The sequence below is a fragment of the Triturus cristatus genome, chromosome 5_1, assembly GCF_964204655.1.
Source record: "Triturus cristatus chromosome 5_1, aTriCri1.1, whole genome shotgun sequence".
NCBI lineage: Eukaryota > Metazoa > Chordata > Amphibia > Caudata > Salamandridae > Triturus > Triturus cristatus.
The window spans coordinates 589,309,759-589,329,641 of NC_140587.1; the positions used below are offsets into that span (position 1 = coordinate 589,309,759).

Below are 19,883 nucleotides of genomic sequence, written 5' to 3' on the forward strand. Positions count from 1 at the left end.
TGAGCCAGCTTACGGTGCGCTTACGGTGCGCTTACCGTACGCGCACGCCGCCGTGCGCGAGCGCGATTCTGATTGGCTGTTAGATCTTAGTAAACATTCGAATCGGTCGAAACCAGGAAGCGGCGGCCGCCATTTTCTCTCTCGCAGTCTGAGAGGGGGTTAAAAAACAAAGGCCAAAAACATGTAAAGGGGCTGTTTAGACAGCTCCTAAGCACCTAGCCATGTTGAGGGAGTCCTCAAAGATCCCCCAAGGCCAAAAACGGAATTTTAATTTTTTCGATAATTTCGCCGATTACGCTTACCGTACGCGTACGGTAAAAATTAATAAAAATAAAAAAAATTATCCATACTCTCCCCACCCCATGTGCAAACGGTGCCCGAAGTGCACCATTTGTGCATGGCATCTCACATATGTGAAAAATTAAAATATTACCTTTCACAACGAAGCGCATCATATGTCCTCCATGTGCGCACGGTGCACGGTGCGCGAAGCGCATCGTGCGTACATGGCCCATCTAGCGTAACGTGGGCACGCGGTGCGCGTAGCGCACCGCGTGCCCACCGTGCGTGCACGGCACTAACTGTGTAAAGTGGGCACACGGAACGAACTGCGTTAAGTGGGCGCGCACGCCACGAATGGCGTAAAGTAACTTAGCATTTAAAAAACCGTACAAATTCACTGAAAAAACCATAGGTTTCACACACGTTATAGTTAGGAATTAGCATTTAAAAAACCTTGCAAATTCAGTGAAAAAACCATAGGTTTCACACATGTTATAGTTAGCTGGAAATTTTACTGATAAAAAACCAATGAAATTCCCCCGTTATAGTTAGTGCAGGCAACTATAACTCACGCGACCGCAATCTTCTGCTGATGCTAATACTGTATTTAGACACTTATTTGCCCATGTCTTCTTCCATTAAATTTTAGCTATACATATATTACAAATATTTTTTTTTCATAAAGACACATATGTCATCAGCAGAGGATTGCGGTCGCGTGAGTTATAGTTGCCTGCACTAACTATAACGGGGGAATTTCATTGGTTTTTTATCAGTAAAATTTCCAGCTAACTATAACATGTGTGAAACCTATGGTTTTTTCACTGAATATATATATATATATAGATGTGTGCGTGTGTGTGTACTTGTACGTACACACACGTGTGGGATCCCACTAGAGGAAAACAAGTCTTATTAAATTAAACTCACTTTGATCATTATTTACCTACTTTAAATTGAAATAGTAATTTTACCGACAGCCTCTAACCTGCCTTCTTTTTTATGTAGTAATGCAAGAAGGTAGACGGATAGCACAACCTTGCAGAAAAAAAATGATTTGTGCTTTTAAGCCCCAAGTTTGACCATGCAGATCAAGAGGACACCACCTTTACTATTCACTGCCAAGTCCCTTTCTTCTCTGTGCAGTTAGAATGTTGAGCACTAAGCTCTGCCCAGATTTACTAAGTTTCTGCATATAAATGGTGCTAAATGCAGGGCTTCATAGGAGACCTGCAGGAGTACATAGAGGACCATTGGAGTTGCACCAGTGAAACTAGGAGGACCAATCAACACTTTCAGTGACAATTTGTAGAGCTTCTCCTTTGGGGACATTGGAGACTAAAATATCATGAAGTGCCACCGTTGGCAGGAATTGCTACTTCAAATCCAAGGCATGATTCAAAACATAATTTGGAAATTTACTCATGACGGGTGACGCCAGTGGTTCTCTTTTGTGAAATCCATTTTTTTCATGAGCTGATGCTAACCTTTTTTAAATGCAAAAATAGCTCATCTGGTGCAAATTCATGGTTAAATATTTTTTCCCTCCATGGGAAAACTATTTTTCCCAGTGGGGAAAAATCTTTTCCTGAGACCACCATTGATTTTTGGGTTTTCTGTCGTCCCTCCTAACCTGGCTACAGATTAACTTTTGTCCAAGACAGAAATACATTTGCAGTTGTGTCCATGCAGGGAATATGCCTTGAAAAGGCTTGCTAATTCTCACAAGTTTGTGTGTGTTAACTTATTTTCCCACCCTTGTAATCCCGCTCCCTTCCCCAGGTTGCAGAAGTGTATGTAATAGTGTGCTACACTGGAGTCATATTGCATTAATAAATTGATGTACGAGTGGAAAGTCACGCTTTGTGAATTTTGCACTCTTAAATCATGACATTAACATACCTAAATTGGTCTTAAAAGCACAAACGGCTCTTTGGCTTGAGCCCCTAATAATGGAACTAAGAAATGTTCACTTAGCCTTAAGGTCATTTTAGCGAGCTCTAAAGAACACCTTGGCTCCTGACATAACTTGACAACACCATGTCAGTGTGCTACAATGAATATGCAGCGGGAAATAAATTTGAGGATCCACTTGATGGAAGTTCATGCCATCACGCACTGACATTAAAATGTCTTGATTACAGATCATCTCTCTATAAGTGAGGTCACTGATTTGGACTCCAGAACAGATGACTTAGCGGGCTAAGCTTCTGCCTGTAACACTGTTTAGTTATCATTTATGTAATGGAGATTTACCTCTTGACCAGTCTCTTGATTTGGTGTTTTCCACTGGTGAAGACGAGATTGAGTTTGCTAATTTATGTTGTTTCATGAATATAGTTGTAAATCCCATGATGGCAAGAAACAGTTAATTGCTTGCAGTCTTACTTGTGTATCGTGTATTTTCACTGAATTTGTGAACGATCCGTCCGACCTCCCCAGGAAATCAGGAAGTCCTTTAGTTACCATACTATAACGACTTATTCTAACTTGCCAAAGTATTGTCCTTAATTGCAGGGTTGGCATAAGATCTTTAAAAGCACAATGTTACCTTTTTTTTTTTTTTTACTACATGCTTTCCTGTTTGCTTTCATTTTCCACTGAAAAGACTTTATGAACTTTTTGAGACTTCTGTGTATACATGGTCAGTTTAATGGTTTAAATGCCCATGTCTTTAAATAGGCATGCATGAGTAAACAAAGTGTTATGGGTTCCCCCACATTGGTCAAGCAATTGTTAATGTTAATAAATTCAGTTCTCATAATCGAGAACTATGGTAGCTTGTAAGTAACTTTTCCTTCTGCTTAACATTGTCTGCATCCAATATGAACACGTTTATTGGAGACCTTCCACTCCGTGCCATCCTGATATGCTCTTAAAGCATGTTTTGTACAGAGGAAGAGAAAATATTTAGGTTTTAGCATCCTTTGAGTGTTTTTTCCCTTTCTTTGACGCATGAGTGAAGTGTCTTATTGCCTTGTTATTCTTCCTCCTTGGCTGTGCTGCACCACCCCTACAAACACTCCCAGTGCAAACTCGCAGTCTAAAAACACACACCAAATTGGATCCTTGGACACACCAAAGGCCACGAATAACCTACCCACCCAGCATCCCTTTTATTGTTTCTGTATTGTAGACACAGTGTATCTCTCTGGGTCCTCACTAGTACTGCTGAAATATCCGGGTTGCCCCTCTTTGGAGTGTTTTGCTGTGAGGCAGACAAGATGCCTGGGAGCTTTTGAAATAATCTGATCTAGCTTAGTGAGGCTCAAGAATGGGGCAACAAGTGTATTTCCCAGCATTGAAGGACAGAGGTGTGAATGTATTTAGGCAATGCTTTAACCAAAAGCATTCAAAGACAGTAGCCACTGATAAGTGAACATCCGTGGTAGCCATCTTTGAATGGATTTTGGTAATGCTTTAACAAATGCATTAAAAAGTGGTGTCAGTGGATGTGCCCTCAATTAAACACAATGACTCTGAAATGCTCCAGGATAAACACAAGAATAGGGAGGGAAGCTATCGAATCAGGAGAATGGAAGTGATATAGAACTCAAACCCATCTAATCAATTAATTTGATTTACTCGAAGCCCAAAAGAGTATAGAATAGAAAATAGAATGATCAACTTGCAGCTGCACTCTGGTGTCCTTGATAAACGGACCTAGGAATAGTAGATTGGCTGATGCTTGTGTGTATTGTCTTCACACTGCAGACAACATGTGAATGCTAGCAACTAGACCAGATGATTTTCTCGTAAAGCCCGGAGGATGATTGCAAGATGGGCAGTAACGAAACTCACAAACAATACTGTTAGTCGAATCAATATGCAGGAGTCGTCAAACACCACACAGTTAAGGTAATTAAAACATTTTTATTTCATGCTAAGCAGTAGCAGGGCATTAGCTTACTCACAACTCCTGCAGGGTACCATGGGATGAACGGCTACCAGGCATTGAGAAACAGCATTTATGAATGAAGAAAGGTAGGTCAGACAGTCGTGGCAGGCCAACACAACTGCTTTTGCCTAGAGACTAACACCCTTGTACCCAGTTTATAAGAAACGCTGTGCAGCCCGCTGCGATGTACAACACCATTTTAAGGGGCCCAAAACTACTTTATTTCAACTTGTTGCAGTAAAACGCAAATAGTGTTCACAGCGACTGATAGTAAGTGAAACCCTACTGTTTCCGCTTCCACCTTCACTCTTCTGAACGACAACATTTCATGAGACTGTCCTTTGCTGTCATCATTTTGATGATCCCATCATTGTCTGCTGCTTGATTTCGTGTTAGTGTTCAAAATTAACGATTAATGCGATGTTCTTCCATCTTCTTTGGATGATAACCAGTTTTCATCCTGAGTAATAGAGTAAAATTATAACTCCCTCAAAATAATAAAAATTGTACTTTAGACACAGGAGAAGATGGGATACATCATTAACGCTGTGCCTTTTCTTTTCCCAAGAGGTTATTAATGAAATAGTCCAGACAGAAAAAGAGGTGGGTGAATTATACACAATGTCCCGGGCATGGGTGTTTTTTCTTCGCCCCAGGGCCCTGTGGTATTACAGAAGGGGCTGCAGACACTAGTGTAGCCCCTTCTGTAATACTGATAGCACGGGCGCAAATGTAGTGCCAGTGCTATCTTGAGAAGGCATTCCCTCATTTGCAATGTCCCATGCAAATGAGGGAATCCCTTTGCTTCTGCACCCTTGGCCGTATTATGGAGTCAGAGAAGCTGTCATGAGGAGCACTGACTGTGCCACAGAGGTGGCACACACTCAGTGTGCCCCCTGAGGGCATCAGGAATTAAGGGGGGTTCCATGGACCCCTTCCTAGATATCCCCCTGCAGGCAGGTGCATTCACTTACTGCGCCCGCCTGCAGGGGGATCTCTGTCACCTCTTTGAAAAGCAGACGTGTTGCACCCTGCACAGTGAAAGACTGACTGGCTGGCTGCTTCAAACTAATGGCTACTCTTAGGGCAGTGCCTATTTACAGCTGCCCTAAGGGCAGCACATTATTTGTAATAGGGCGCACTGCCCCGGTTTGTTCCCAGTGCACCTTTATAAAGGTGTGCCATGCACAAATGGTGACAGTGCCCCTTGTCTAATATATGTATCCTGCCTTTGCTTGTCGCCTTTTGGAGACGGAAACTGGCTTAGGGCCTTTTCTTGGCTTTAATTGTGCTTTACCCTCTGTTAGTCTGAGGTGATGACTTGACAGTACTTCACATAAGTAATGGCTGCTATGGACGAGGCTTTACATGAAACAGGGCAACACTATGCTTCCCATTTAGCTGGCCGCAGTGTTCTTTCAGTGCATTGAAGAGGCAGCACCACGTACAAACAAGACATACCCACCACAGTGTTGCCTGGACTTCTAGGCTGTGTGACATGAGGCGAGATAGTTGCTATAGACTTCATCCTGGTGTTCCATTACATTACATGCGGGCTCTAAGCTCTTCATTACCAGTTTCTCTCTAGATAAAGTGAAGGCACTGCAAATAACATGGGCACTGATGAGCCAGAGCAACCAACAAGTGAAATAGGGAAACGTAAGTGGAAGAGAATACTATTCAGGGGGAACCCTGTTGCATAATTTGACCCTTTACTGCCACATAATTCTGTGAACCTTTCTGTGATTAAACCATTGGATTAAGACTCTGAGAAAAGGACAACGGTTACTGGAGGTACCTGTCTTTTGCGGTTCTCAAATTTCTCGCTATCTCTCTTCCCCCATGCCCCCACTGTGGCCAAATGTCAAAGTAACAAGCATTTTGTAAAGCCAAATTGGTCTCGCCTTTAGGACCTTATAAGTATTTAACCATGCAGCACATTATCCTGTATGCAAAATCTACTGTCAATTCACATGTAAACCAACATGCATTCTACTATGCCAAGAGAGTATGCATCCATGCACCTACACAAGTTGTATATTTAAGTACCCGCTCAGGCGTCAGATAAACTTTCATGCAGCGGGCTTTTCCTGAGCCACGTGGCTAAAAGAAAACATGCACTAACATTGTAATAATAACCGTATAACGAGATATTCTGTTGTTTTTGCAGGCACTAGAGCACTACAAGTGCTATATTAGGCAGGATACGGCAGGCTGTGAGGTGAAGAGGCTGGGAGGGTGCTCCTCTGCAGGCTATGTGGGCGTACAGTGTCCCGTGTCCCTCCTCCCACCCCCTGGGTGTCTCTGTCCCGAAGTGGAAATTGGGAAAGGGACCCAAGCTGCACTGCCTGGGGCTGTTATAGAACCACAGAAGATAGGCGCTTCAAACCGCCTCCAAATCTTGTCCCTCCCCGCGGCCTAACGTAGCCTGCCAGAGGTAACCCGATGTCACTAGCTCTGGGAAGCAGTGACCTTATCCGCCCACTGCCTCACGCCCTACACAAGGGGTGAGCCATATAGCAGGAGCCAGATGAAATGGGTAGTGCGGGGGGGGGGGGGGCAGCTGCATGTCCCCGGTATGACCCGGCGGGCAGGGGTCTGGGAAGGAGTGGAAACTATTATGAAAGCATCGAGGCTACCTTGCAGGGATTGCATTACGTCCAATTTGTGTTTAAAAACGGTATATGGAGACACAATTCCGGTAATTGAACTGAAAGGTCGAGCTCAATCTCAAACTTTTTGACACAAAATGAGTTCTGCTTATTAGTTTGTCCACTAATATGCAAGCATCGACACATCCTTCTCTAAAGCATTATGAATAGCTTGCTTTTGGGCTAATCGCTCATACAATTTAATTAAATATGCAATGGCAAGTTATGATTTCAAGATGGCCTAAGTGTTAACTAGTCCATTGCTAGTACCAGTTGGCTTTCTTTCATTTTCTCCCCATTTTCCATCCACCAGCTCCTTCTCCCACTGGGGAGATGATGAGTCAACAGGGAGGTGAAATCCCTCTAGACCTCTCTCTGCCAGAGTAGAACCAGTCTCCTCTCAGGACATGCTGTAGGACATTGAGGCGGGTTCCTGTAACTGCACAGCATTCATACCCCTGCCTTAAAGTTCCCGGGATGATGCCTGGATTTAGCCAGACCAAAGAAATAGGTTTGCACCATGCCATGGAGCTCAGTAGTGCTGGCACTGCTGCTCCTACGGCTCGGGCTGCACTGGCTGCTCTACTTGGGCGTTGGGCAGGTACAATGGGGCATGGGCGGGATCTCTGCATCGGCTCTCCAAATGTATTTATTAATAAAAGTAAAATGTGCATTCTGAGCCAAGGCAATCAAAGTAACCAGTGTATTTCTCAACCCCCAAAAAATCGTATGGTTGCAAAAACAGCTGCACGCATTTGTCTCGGAAAGCCAACAAACACAGCATTCCGAACACACGAGCTGAGGCAAGCGAAAAAAATAGTGCGCCATAAATAACTTAAATGGCAAGAAGCCCCACGCATTAATTTAATATGACTTCTCCCAGGGAGGTGGCGGTCCCTGGGGCATGGGCGGGTTCATCGGGCCTGCACATATATATTTTGATAGTGCCCTGAGAAGGTGGCAGTCCCTGGGCTGTGAGGTGGCGGTTCCTGGGGTGTAGGTGAGTGCCGCGCCGGCACCCCCCACATATTTATATATGGTAATGCCCCCAGGACCTGCACACCCGGGGGACTATTAGAAAAGAAGCATGGGAGACCGAGCTTCACTTTTCTTTTTTTTCTCACTGCAAGCCATGGCTCCAGACACTTTTTTTTTTTTTACCGCTTTTAAAAGCTTTTTGGGGGGACTCCCAAGATAGCTGGCAACACTTCCTGGTTTGAAGTGTTGGCAGCCAATCCGATCTCAGCACGAGATCGCGAGGGTTTGCTTCCCAGCACAAATATTTACCTTTCTGGCAAATTTGGTGTAATTCCGTTCAGCAGTTCGGGTTGTAGCCGTGTCTGAAGTTCCTATGGAAATTAACATGGTAAAAACGTGTTTCGGGACCTCCCCCTTTTTCTCGGCCCCTGCTTGACTGATCACCACCAAATTTTCAAGACAGCAGCTGAAGTGAGCCTCATATTCGTTTTGGAAATTTAGTGAGGATTTGTGGAACGATACCAAAGTTGTTGGCATAACAGAAAAGTTCTTCCTATGGAAACTAGGTCCTAACTAGATCTACCTACTACTTTATATATTACAAGTTCATCAGAGCGGTGCACTCGCGGGCGGGTGCTTCTAGTTGCGGGGGTGCTCCTGCATAAGTAATCCAGCTCCAAAGTTTCAGGGATATTAATACCCAGAAAAACACAGCACTCACGGGGGCGAGTTTTCCGTAATTTATTCTCACGGACTACGGCCAAATAGACGCGTGTCGGCTGACGGCTTCCTCGATGTTTTTTTAACGCACCTATGACGCATTTCCTATTAGGCAACACAAACGAGGGACTACCATGTCAATCACAAATGTAAATACCAATAATACCGCCATTTTAACACGGTGTAAATACAATAGTCCCCCTACATTATTGACTTACGATAACCTTATTCCACTATCACATGTAATTCATGGTGACAGTTCATACCATAAATCCCATAAATGGCATGTATCTCATGATTATGTGAGCAAATTAAATTCATATTCACATTTAATGTCTATAATGACTATCAGTATCTTTTATATTCATCCCGCCCTGAATGGGCTTAACCTCATCAATTGCCTAACTTGTTCTATTCTCTTACGCATTGTTCGGTGGCCAACCGATACGGAGTTCTGAGCATGAACATCTATCTTTTCAAAGCAAATATAGGAATTTCAATCAATCTGAAATTAGGAGAACTGGAAATCTAAAAAGGGGGGGGAAATTTCAGGAAGGAAAAGGAGAGAGTTTACAGAAGGGGAGGAAGAGAAGGGGAGAAATAAGTGAGGAACGAAGAGTGGCCCTCAGTACTTTCACCCTGTATGGTTCAATCACCTAAGTGAACTGCCATCTCCTCACTACTATTCATTCCTAACGGTGTTTTGGTTTGCTGGTCTATGATATAGCGTGATTCCAAGCTTCGGAGACGCAGAATTCTGTCTCCTCCCCTGGGGTTCACTGGGACGTGGTCAATGCAGTAATAGGTTAAGAGATTCCTATTGCGTTGATGTACTTTGTCAAAATGTCTAGCGACCGGATACGCCGCATCCCCATTGGCTATAGCCCTCATGTGTTCCAATATTTGCACCTTAGTAGGATGAATCGTTCTGCCTATATATCTTGGGACGCACGGACAGTTCAGGCAGTATACAGTATATGGTATTGTACACGTTAAAAATTTCCTGATCTCTCTCGGTTTACCCAACCCTGGAACACTGTAGGATGACACTCTTTTGCTACAAGCCTTGCATTTCCCACATGGGAAAAACCAATTTAAAGTAATCAATGTGGGTTTAGCAGTGTCTTTAGCCTGACTACTATGGATCAAATCAAATCACTTCTGAGAGACCTAGCTCTCCTGAATGTGACTAGTGGATTGGGCGGTAAATCTCTCCCTATGACAGTTTCAGACAGTAGGTTGTGCCAATCTTTTGCAGAATAAGCTTCAACTGCCCTGCATTCTCTGAGTACGTGGTGATCATCCTGAACTTCCCATTATCTTTCATGGGCTTCATGTTCTCTTTAAAAGTTTCTTTTAAAAGATCTGATCTCACCAGAGAATTGGCTCTTTTCAATGCTTGTGTCAGGACATGATTATTATATCCCCTCACGCTAAACCTTCTTAAGCTTGCTTTCGCAGCCTGTTGGAATTTCGATTTGCACAAGCTGTTTCTCTTCAATCTTAATATTTAGCCATAAGGTATATTGCTCGGTGAGAGGAAAGAAACTTTTATTGCCAATTTCATCAGCATAGAACTGCTGCATCTGTGAAGCGCTGGGCAGATGCGTTTCAGCCTGTCTGCTTTCTTCAGTGCCTGTTTCACTTCCGCGATGTCGTATCACCTGGGGGCCTGATTATATTCATGGCAGTCCACTATATATCCCCATATCCATAGATATATCCATTTGTAAATGGCTGTGACCCGGGCAGTTGGGTCCCCGGGGCTGATATTGGTCTGGCAAGGAAGGCCTGGGTCACCCCTCCCCCATTGCAAAGTAGCCAGGGCATGTGGTCCCCGGGGCCAAAATCGGCCAGGGGGGCGCACCATGTCGTGAGTGATGTAATATGTGAGGTCACAAGCAGTGCATCGCGGGGGTGTAAGCTATAGTAATTATAACTGCCGAATTCCAGTGTGTCTATATATATATATATTCATATTCCTTTCTTGTTAGCTCCTTCCGAAACGGATGGACCCTACGGGGAGTGGCGCGCACGCCGGCAGAGCATACCTGCTGTCAAAGGTTTAGCACAAATTCAAATACGCGCGCTCTCAGGAACAGAACATTCGAGCCGAGTTCAAAGGTGAAACACTGTTTAATTACATAACGTGTTTCGGCTGTTCAGCAGCCTTGGTCACATTTAATCCATACACCACTCTGGTGCCTTATAAAACCTTGCATGATAGAAAGTGAAAAAGGGCACAAAGAGGTCTGCAAATATCAGTTATATTGGAATGTCTTAGGATTTAGCCAGTACATGGAGAGTGTCTCTGCATAACTCCGTCAAATACACAAATAAAATGCAAATAATAAAGTGTGTAAGGAGCAGGAATCAATTGCTAGAGCAGTCGCAACATTATCTATTCACCCACATGATGTACGCGCCGCTTCATGGACTAAGTAGCCAAAGTATTTACTTTATGTACATCGCCTGCCCTACGAGTTAAGCTACTAACCACAAATCCTGAGAGGCAACCAAAGGTATGTGAACAAGTGTACTTGATATTGGCCTAGTGCCTAAAGAATCACATAAACCCAAAGAGATGCCTCAACAAAAGTCAGCCACAGTGTGCAGATCATACAGCTAGCATAAATTGATAACAATGACAGCTTAAAACATGTACATTACTATAATACAGGATCAGACCCCTTATTGTGCATGCAATGACTTGAACAAGATACATGCTAGGTTTGTCTTATCTGACACGACGTCCCAATGGAGAAAAACAAAGAAAAGGGTAGGGAACCTGTGCAACTGCGTGACGTGAGGTTGGGTCCCTTCCTTTCCTCCTGTAAAAGAAACCGAAACAAAAGAAAATTAGCAACATGTATATACAACATGATATTCTACATACAGACACAATTATTTACAATCTGTTTCCAATGCACAGGATGTCAGCGAAAATCCCTAACAGAGGCAGTCTCTATTCTTTTCTAAGGTGTATTGCTAGATCTTCGTCTTGGTTAAGGCCCCCAGGGAATTTAGTTTAAAACTCTATGATGTACTTGGAATCCTTCTTTCTGAGTTTCAGGACTCTATCCCCTCTCCTCAGATCTTTCTTGATTTGTTCCAGGGCAAAGTAAGTGAGTTTGGAGGCATCTGAGAAGTGTTTTTCCTGAAATTGTCTGGCTACTGGATACTTGGGTCGCATTTGGTGATGGCCCTCATACGTTCCAATATTCTCTTTTTGACTGCTAGTGTGGTGCTCCCTATGTACCACAATTTGCAGGGACATTCGATAATAAAATTCACAAAGGTGGTACTGCACGTCAGGAACTGAGAGATAATTTTACTAGATTTACCTCTCGTTAGCACCTTATGCATGAGGCTATTTCTGCAGGCCTTGCAGTGGCCGCATGAGTAAAAGTGTTATGTATCAAGCAAGAGAGAGAGGAAAAGAATGTGCTAGTTCACTTCCCCTATTAATGTAAGCAAAATCAATGGGAACTAGCTATGGGATAGAAGCTCCATGTTTATGTTGTGGGAAAAAAACTTTTGTTTTTTAAGAAGACCCTCACCCACCAACCCAGTTGGTGGGATCTTCATCATTAGGTCTCACCCCAGGCGCCGAGTGCACCTAGGGTGTGCTTCAATGCCTGATTACAGCGGAGCAGGTTGTGTACAGTGAGTGTGCTGTGAAAGTGGAAACTGTCCAAAGGGTCCCAAGATTTGGACAAATTTAATACTGGGCCCTTGGCAGTATTAAAAACCGAGAGGTGGATATTTGTGGAGGTAAATTATGTCTCCAATATCCTGTGCGGTCTACATGTTTCAGCCAGGTCTCACAATTGTGCTGGCTTTCGTCAGGACCTATGTGAGTGGAAAAACTAGTGTTGGTCAAAAAAAATTGTGTGTTTAAGACCAAAATGTGTCGCACGTGCTAGGGTGCGGTAACAGGAAGAGGAGGTATTCCTCTAATAGCTCAGTACCTGTTTGGGAGGGAGAGTAGACAAACAAAAACACACAAACATAAACATTAAAAAAGTTCAGGCTTCATCTTCCACATTAAATCATGGGACTGAGTTGACATTGTGTCCGTACACTATGCGATAAATGAGCGGGAGTGTAACGGATCGTGACGTTTATGGAGAAGTGGCTATTTAGTCATACCTGATTACGCGCTACTGTGCAATAGTTCAGTAGCGTCAGGGCGGCAATCTGCTTCAGTGTAGAGTAGCGAGTGTAACAAAGGAAGGTATGCTTACTCTGAACTTTTCAGAATGAGCCCCATGAATCCCGTTGGGGGCGGGGGGGGGGCGGACCTATAGTCACGCACTGTGTGTGTGAAGGGAGAAAAACGAAGAGGTTGTAGCGCAAACCCTGGCCGCATATGGGCTTGTGTCCACCGGCCAGCTGCCTGAGAAACCCCCCCTTTTAGCTTCTATCCCATTGCTAGTTCCCATTGATTTTTGCTCGCATTGGTAGAGCCCTGAAGGTTGTGTGAATCCCTCGGTGGTGTTACAGTGATGTCACTGAGGACAAGCGTATCCCTAATGCTGTGTCCTCTCTTTTTTGCTAGGATCCCCTGGATGTCCCTGATGTTGTTGTTATGCGTAAGTCTGAAAGTGTCTCTAGTCTACTGATGCCGTCAGCTCTAGCACTGGCTTTGTTGAGGACCCAATTGGGATAGCCTCTCTCCCTGAAACTACCAAGTATGATCTTACGTTCATGCTGGTAGGCCTCCTCCGTATTGCAGTTATTTTTTGTCATTAGTAGCTCCCCAAAATGGATGCTCCATTTAAGGACATCTGGATGGCTACTGAGGGCATGCAGGAGGCTGTTGCCAGCCGTAGCTTTCCGGAAGATAGATAGATATATATATATATATATATACATACATATATATACATATATATACATATATATACATATATATACATATATACACACACACACACACACACACACACACACACACACACACACACACACACACACACACACACACACACACACACACACACACACACACACACACACACACACACACACACACACACACACACACACACACACACACACACACACACACACACACACACACACACACACACACACACACACACACACACACACACACACACACACACACACACACACACACACACACACACCCCACCCCACCCCACCCCACCCCACCCCACCCCACCCCACCCCCTGGGTAGATCCCAAGTCTTGCTTGGAGCGGCAGCTCCTTTGTGTGGGACACTCCACTGACACTACAAATCTGCTCTATTCAAACGTCTGCTTTCTAGCAGAGTTTTGAAGCCTATGTTTTTTACAGTGCCATCCATGCTGAGCTAGAGCCTGACAAAGCTTTTTGCATTTTTTTACAACCAAGTCTTTAGGCATAGGATATTATGTGTGTGTGTATATATATCTGGGACAAACTTAGTGAGCGAAGAGACAAGGGTATACTGGAATGGGAAGAATACTGTTTTCTCAAGAGAGACCATCCGAAACTTCTGGTATATATATATATATATATATATATATACTGCTTACTCCTCTCCCCAGTCTCCGGGATACAAAAAGCAGGCACGGACCACAATTCAGTGCAGATTCGTTTATTCTTTGCTTAGTCGGCCAAGACGCGTTTCGGTCCCTCCTGGACCTTGATCTCATGACAACGCTTCTAGGCTTCAACCGCCATTTTATAGTGTCAAAAGTGCAAAAAGCAGCATGGAAAGCAACAAAATACTCCTAATTAATCACAAGTAAAAATACTTAAAATCGTAAGAGTGTATATGTGCTTTGTTATTTCACTGGACATAGTGCAAATCAGTCTAGTTCCAGGTTAAATATTATTAAAGACATAAATGCCTAATATCATTCAATAAAAAAGCGTTAAAAACACATTAATAAATAATCGCATCACAGTGCATAAAATGTAAATGTGCCCAATATGGATCTAAAATTTCATATTCAAACAAAGCTCTATCATACACATCTGAAAATTACGTTTCAATGTTAAAATCTATCCCCTTTGAACTATAGCCGCATAAAGGCGTTGTTATTAGTTAAAATAACTTCTGGAATAGAGGAAACGTAATGCAGATAGATGTTGCTTAACCATCCCTTAATGCTAATAATAAAGTGTAGTGTAACACCATGTGCTTGACAAGTATACTTAAAATAAAAAAGAAGAAAAGTTTTTTTATGTAATTTAAAAATTTGATCAAAACACGGGGGCATCAAGCGACAGCAAATAGTTGGACCTGTCATGGTAACATCAGAATTACAAACTCAATCTGACTAAAAACTGTATGTGTGTATATATAAATATAAAAATATAAATATATATTGAGGGGAACTAAAAAATGGTTATTGCCAGGGTTTTATAGCTTGTTTGTTTGTAGACAAAATAAATTGCACAAAAGCTGGTACTAAAAGAAATTACCCGTTTAAATACAGGTATAAAGATCCTCAGTGGCATTTAGACCTCCCGGTATCTTACTGTCTAGATTTAAAATATACCGGGTTTCAAGTTTGCGTAATGTATTTTCTCTATATATATATTCGCGTTGAGCAGAAGATTTCCAGCACTCCAAGAGGTAAAGGTTCTTTGATTTTATTTCTAGTGATGTTACATCTACGCGTTTCGATGGCTGAACGCCGCCTTGTTCACGATGTGGAAACACCATTCACTTACAATTAAAATAGACATTCCAAATGGTAGACATCAACAACGGACTAAATTTCACGACCTGGTATATTCACTGTGAACTTAGTGGCCATCTTTGAACATTTACACAGGCCAATTTTCATAAACAGTATACCAAGAAACTCATTCAATATATATAGAAAGAGTATGTTTGTTATGACTTTTTCACATGGAAAATAAAACATTTAGTAGAAAAATTAATTTCTTTCTCATTTCTGTCATTATTCCATTAAAAAAAACAATATCATACTCATAAAAGCTTTATATCCTTATTTCTATTACAATTGAAATCATAAATAGTCCAATACAATTCAATTGGAGGGTAAATGCCAAAAATTAATTTTTGACGTTCAAATTGAAAGTGCCAGTGCAAGTTTCCATTCATCTTAAACTCAGCTCCTTCACTGAATTAGAGTATAAATGTATACAGTACTGGATATTCAAAAAAATTGCTAGTGCATATTTATTACAGTGCGAGATATCAAAAATAAAGTGCTTTTGCTTTCAACTCTGACTTAATTTCAGCCCTGATTCAAAGTGCACATTCTTACAGTACACATCTAAAACAAAAGTGCTAGTGCTTTCAATCTTCAGGTCAATTTGTTTATAACCCCAAAAAAGTGCAAATGCTTTAGCTATATTATATGCAGTCAATTTCAACTAATATACTCTAATATTGTTCTATTTATCAAATATAACCACCCTAATTTTTATACCAACATTATTGTACTGTTTTAACATCAAATTAAAATTTCAACAACCCTCCATCTCCGACTTCATTATTCTGTGTCTATCAAAAAAATGTCAGAAATGTCTTATAACAAATCTTGGTTTCCTTGTGTGCAGCATTACTCTTCATCTTTCTATTTTATGTTATTGTTCATTTCAGACAGGTGTAAAGGTCTTCATCAATATTTAACCCATAAGGCTCCTTACTATTGAACTCTAGAATAAAATAAGTTTCAAGCTTCCTGAGTTATCTCTCCCTGTCTCCCCCTCTCTTTTTCTTTGGGTTTTCTGCTACACAACTGTACTGTAGACTCAAGGGGTTGCTCACATGATATGATACAAAATGTCTCGCAATAGGATAAGTTCTATCCTTATTGATAATTGCTCTCAGATGTTGCAAAATTCGTTGGTATACAGGTAGAGTGGTACTTCCTATATACATTTTCGAGCATGGGCATTGCAGAATATAAACTACAAAACTCGATCTACATGTTAGGAAACCTTTGACAGTCACTGTTTTATTAAACAATGTCGTGAAGTGAGTGCGATTCAGTCCATGTTGGCACGCCTTACACTTTAGGCATTTTTTAAAACTCATTTTTTGTTGTTGGTGTAACCAGGTAATAGTTCCTCCTTTCCTGAAATTCACTTTTTACCATCAGATCTTTCAATGATTTGGATTTCTTATAGGTAATGTCCGGATACTTTTTTATTTTGGGGCCTAGAATCGGATAATTTCTTACCAAATACCAATGTTTATTCAAGATTGATCTTATTTCCTTATGTTCGGAATTGAACGTTGTTATAAATCTCTGACAGTCCAATCCCTTCTCACATTTTTTTAGCTGGGTCTTCGATGGCTCGAATAACACCCTCTGTCTTTCCAACTTTCTTGCTTTTGCTGCTGCCCCATCAATAATGTGTGGTGCATAACCCCTTTGGCTGAATCTCTCAGTCATTTCTTGCTCAATTTTTAAGTACTCAGTTACATCGCTGCATGCCCTTCTCGCTCTATAAAATTCCCCGAACGGTATACTCCTAATTAAAGGTGCGGGGTGTGAGATATGCGCGTGAAGAATAGTGTTACCAGCTGTTGGCTTTCTGAATACTGTGGTCACCAATTTATCTCCTTGCGATGTTACTCCAACATCCAGGAAGTCTATAGTAGTTCGACTATAATATCCTACAAACTTCAAATTAAGGTTATTATCGTTCAGATCATTTACAAACAGTTCTATTTCACTTTCTGTGCCCTGCCACAGCACAAAAACGTTGTCTATAAATCTGACCCATAATAATATATGGTTTGACCAAAGTTCAAGGGGGGGCCCCCGAGCACCTGCTCCTCCCACCAGCCTAGATGTAAATTGGCATAACTGGGGGCGAAGCAGGTGCCCATCGCCGTCCCTTGTTCCTGCTGAAATAATTCATCACCAAATAGAATTATATTTCTGGTTAAGCACCACTCCATTAATTCCAAAATCATTAAATTCTGTTTCACAAATCTTATGGGTCTAATGTTTCAAAAGTATTCTGTTGCTTTTAGGCCATCCCTATGCTTTATGCTGGTGTATAAAGTAGCAACATCGATGGTTAATAGTACCATGTTATTAGCATTCCAACGTATATCATATATACATTTTAAAAAGTCTGTTGAATCCTTAATAAATGATGTTAATGTCCTTACAATGGGATTTAAGAAATAGTCTATGTATTTTGAAGCAGTCTCAAAGAGACTACCACAAGAGGAGATTATGGGCCTTCCTGGTGGATTTGTGGTGCTCTTATGCACTTTAGGGAGTATATAAAAAACTGGTAAGACCGGGTTCTCTTGTTTAATGAATTTAAATTCATCCCAACTAAGTAATTCCTCTTCTTTCCAGGCATCCAGTCTCAAAAATAATTGTTCTTTCATTTTTTCATAATCCCTCATGGTGATCCTTGAGTAACATTCACAATTGTCCAATTGACTGAGTGCTTCCTTTTTGTATAGTTCACGTCCCCACAATACAACGTTTCCGCCCTTGTTCGATGGTTTTACTATTACCCCTTCATCTTTCTGTATTTTAGCCACTGTTTTGTGCAACATCGACTTTTTTGGATTAAACTTTTTCTTCTTTTGGAGAGTTTTATAATATAGTTCTTTCAACTCCTTTGTTACATTCTCCCTAAAGATGTCCAAATTATCACGTGCACTTTGTGGTATAAATCTCGAAGGTTTGCGGAATGGGGTATGATTTCCCTTTTCTAGAGTCTCAGTTTGAGGTCCAATTGGAACGTCATCTCCTAATGCTTCATTAGTACTCCGTACTTCAATATTCGATAGTGCCAAAAGATCTTCCAAGACAGGTGCATCACTTACAACTAGGCCATAGGGGTCATTTGATATATTTGGTCGTATTGTCGTTTTAGATGGATTGCGTAGATTTTGATTTAGATGTAATTTTGACAGTTTTAACTTCCTAACAAATCGGTATAGGTCCATTCTACTGTTTGGATAGTCAAAGTTGTTCTCATCACAGTAACTTAGCCCTAATTCTAATACCGATTGTTCATCTTTAGTTAGGATCATTGTACTTAAGTTAACTGTTTTTCCATCATTTATTTCTTTACCGGCTTCTTTATTTGGGAGCGCGTGGATCTGTTTACTTGCCATCCTGATGCTCCTTCTATAGCCTTCTCCTCCTCTTCTCTGCTTCCTCTTCCTCTGCTTTTTCCTCTTCCCCTGCCCCTTGTTGTGCGATGATCGGGTTTGTTGCTCCAGTTGCATAAAACGGTACTCGTCTGTCACCCCAAGTCTTACAGCCCTGTTACTTCTGTCTCTTGGGTCATCTTGTTCTTGCTCTGAACCTGTATCTGAGCTCAGTTCGCTTTGTGAGACTTTTTTTTTGTTGTTCCATTACACCACTCTGGATTTTCTCTCTTCTAACAGAGTCAAATTCCTTAGCAAAAGTATAAATCCGCCCTGATTCATAGTCAAGGCGGTCGCGTAAGAATTTAGTAGCTTTTCTGTCTTTAATACGTTTTTCGTATTTCTCCAGTCTGGTTTTCATTTCGCTCTTAAACTTGTTCACTTTAGCCTGCTCATCACTTTTCTAAAAAATTGCAACCAGTTCCTTTATTCTTAATATTACTTCCTGTCTTTCCACTTCTGCGTATTTTACTAAAAAATGGATCATTTTCGTGGAACTTGTGGCACTATTTTCTGCCCATTCACATGGCATCTCAGATTTCGGATTCTCATAGGTGGGGGTAATCATTATACGTAGCCCTCGTGGGACTCTCCCCACCTGTAGGTACTGGCGCAATGATGCCACTTCCCACCATCGTGAGATCTCTAGTTTTTTTAGCTTCTCATATTCATATAATAACTTGCCCAAATCATTCAATCGCTACCCCTCTGTCATGCAGTACTGGCACAGATACTTCCTCGAAGAGTTTTAAGGCTTCCTGTTGCCTCGCTGCACACTCTTCATCACTCATATCTATATATATCTCCAAGGAACTCAAATGTGAAGTTAGGTATAGTAAACCTATATTTCCAATATATACTTTCTTTTACAATATCTTTGTTCTTAATATGTTGACTCTATAATAATTTCTCGATGTTCTGGTGGAAAACTGCTGAATAGCACTGAACCATAGGCGTTGGCCTTCTTAGATGATTCTTAACCCTTTACAATACTCGTACTTGAACATAAACTCAGCACCTACTTCCAAACTAGATTGCTTTGCTCTAGGTTGACTCCATTCTGGATCATCTTATTGTTCAAAAACCTTCCACTGATATCTCTTTCTCACTTAGAACAACAAAGCTCTGGACCTCATTTCCTGTGAGAATATAATTGACATCACTTTTAACTTCGGGAGAGTGGAAAAAGCCTCCCTTTTTAGGTCTCGCCTACGCAGCGCGCATGTG

General features: G+C 41.7%; 1 protein-coding gene across 1 annotated transcript in view; it reads left to right on the forward strand.

Moving 5' to 3' along the window:
* Positions 1–19,883, forward strand: part of ARMC1 (armadillo repeat containing 1) — a 161,098-nt gene that overhangs the window by 102,753 nt on the left and 38,462 nt on the right. The window lies entirely within an intron of this gene.